Below are 2,500 nucleotides of genomic sequence, written 5' to 3'. Positions count from 1 at the left end.
GTCCCTCTTTTATTTTAAACCGCTCTATGGCGTGCCACCGGCCGTCCGTGCGTCGTGTTCATTCGCTCGGCGGGCTTGCGGTTCAGCACCGAAGGCTGGACAGCGACACTCCACGTCGCATTTCCCGGCAATTTAAAGCCGCCTCGGGGCTCCAGGCCTGTCGGGTGCGCTTTTAAACTCGCCCCGTCGGGACTCTGTCACTCTTCCCCCTCTTTTCTTGACACACTGGGTACTCTACTGGAGCTTGCAGCGGCGTTTGGCCGCACCTCCAGGCCGCCTAGGGGCTCCAGGCCTGTCGGGTGCGCTTTTAAACTGGCCCCGTTGGGACTCTGTCACTTTTCCCCCTCTTTTCTTGACACACTGGGTACTCTACTGGAGCTTGCAGCGGCGTTTGGCCGCACCTCCAGGCCGCCTCGGGGCTCCAGGCCTGTCGGGTGCGCTTTTAAACTGGCCCCGTTGGGACTTTGTCACTTTTTCCCCCCTTTTCTTGACACACTGGGTACTCTACTGGAGCTTGCAGCGGCGTTTGGTCGCACCTCCAGGCCGCCTCGGGGCTCCAGGCCTGTCGGGTGCGCATTTAAACTCGCCCCGTTGGGACTTTGTCACTTTTCCCCCCCTTTTCTTGACACACTGGGTACTCTACTGGAGCTTGCAGCGGCGTTTGGTCGCACCTCCAGGCCGCCTAGGGGCTCCAGGCCTGTCGGGTGCGCTTTTAAACTCGCCCCGTTGGGACTTTGTCACTTTTTCCCCCCTTTTCTTGACACACTGGGTACTCTACTGGAGCTTGCAGCGGCGTTTGGCCGCACCTCCAGGCCGCCTCGGGGCTCCAGGCCTGTCGGGTGCGCTTTTAAACTCGCCCCGTTGGGACTTTGTCACTTTTTCCCCCCTTTTCTTGACACACTGGGTACTCTACTGGAGCTTGCAGCGGCGTTTGGCCGCACCTCCAGGCCGCCTCGGGGCTCCAGGCCTGTCGGGTGCGCTTTTAAACTGGCCCCGTTGGGACTTTGTCACTTTTTCCCCCCTTTTCTTGACACACTGGGTACTCTACTGGAGCTTGCAGCGGCGTTTGGCCGCACCTCCAGGCCGCCTAGGGGCTCCAGGCCTGTCGGGTGCGCTTTTAAACTGGCCCCGTTGGGACTCTGTCACTTTTCCCCCTCTTTTCTTGACACACTGGGTACTCTACTGGAGCTTGCAGCGGCGTTTGGCCGCACCTCCAGGCCGCCTCGGGGCTCCAGGCCTGTCGGGTGCGCTTTTAAACTGGCCCCGTTGGGACTTTGTCACTTTTTCCCCCCTTTTCTTGACACACTGGGTACTCTACTGGAGCTTGCAGCGGCGTTTGGCCGCACCTCCAGGCCGCCTAGGGGCTCCAGGCCTGTCGGGTGCGCTTTTAAACTGGCCCCGTTGGGACTCTGTCACTTTTCCCCCTCTTTTCTTGACACACTGGGTACTCTACTGGAGCTTGCAGCGGCGTTTGGCCGCACCTCCAGGCCGCCTCGGGGCTCCAGGCCTGTCGGGTGCGCTTTTAAACTGGCCCCGTTGGGACTTTGTCACTTTTTCCCCCCTTTTCTTGACACACTGGGTACTCTACTGGAGCTTGCAGCGGCGTTTGGCCGCACCTCCAGGCCGCCTAGGGGCTCCAGGCCTGTCGGGTGCGCTTTTAAACTGGCCCCGTTGGGACTCTGTCACTTTTCCCCCTCTTTTCTTGACACACTGGGTACTCTACTGGAGCTTGCAGCGGCGTTTGGCCGCACCTCCAGGCCGCCTCGGGGCTCCAGGCCTGTCGGGTGCGCTTTTAAACTCGCCCCGTTGGGACTTTGTCACTTTTTCCCCCCTTTTCTTGACACACTGGGTACTCTACTGGAGCTTGCAGCGGCGTTTGGGCGCACCTCCAGGCCGCCTAGGGGCTCCAGGCCTGTCGGGTGCGCTTTTAAACTGGCCCCGTTGGGACTTTGTCACTTTTTCCCCCCTTTTCTTGACACACTGGGTACTCTACTGGAGCTTGCAGCGGCGTTTGGCCGCACCTCCAGGCCGCCTAGGGGCTCCAGGCCTGTCGGGTGCGCTTTTAAACTGGCCCCGTTGGGACTCTGTCACTTTTCCCCCTCTTTTCTTGACACACTGGGTACTCTACTGGAGCTTGCAGCGGCGTTTGGCCGCACCTCCAGGCCGCCTCGGGGCTCCAGGCCTGTCGGGTGCGCTTTTAAACTGGCCCCGTTGGGACTTTGTCACTTTTTCCCCCCTTTTCTTGACACACTGGGTACTCTACTGGAGCTTGCAGCGGCGTTTGGTCGCACCTCCAGGCCGCCTAGGGGCTCCAGGCCTGTCGGGTGCGCTTTTAAACTCGCCCCGTTGGGACTTTGTCACTTTTTCCCCCCTTTTCTTGACACACTGGGTACTCTACTGGAGCTTGCAGCGGCGTTTGGCCGCACCTCCAGGCCGCCTCGGGGCTCCAGGCCTGTCGGGTGCGCTTTTAAACTCGCCCCGTTGGGACTTTGTCACTTTT

Source organism: Doryrhamphus excisus, unplaced genomic scaffold, assembly GCF_037039965.1.
Source record: "Doryrhamphus excisus strain RoL-2023G ecotype Guam unplaced genomic scaffold, RoL_Dexc_Guam_v1.1 HiC_scaffold_26, whole genome shotgun sequence".
Classification (NCBI taxonomy): Eukaryota; Metazoa; Chordata; class Actinopteri; order Syngnathiformes; family Syngnathidae; genus Doryrhamphus; species Doryrhamphus excisus.
Note: the sequence above shows the minus strand (reverse complement) of the source record.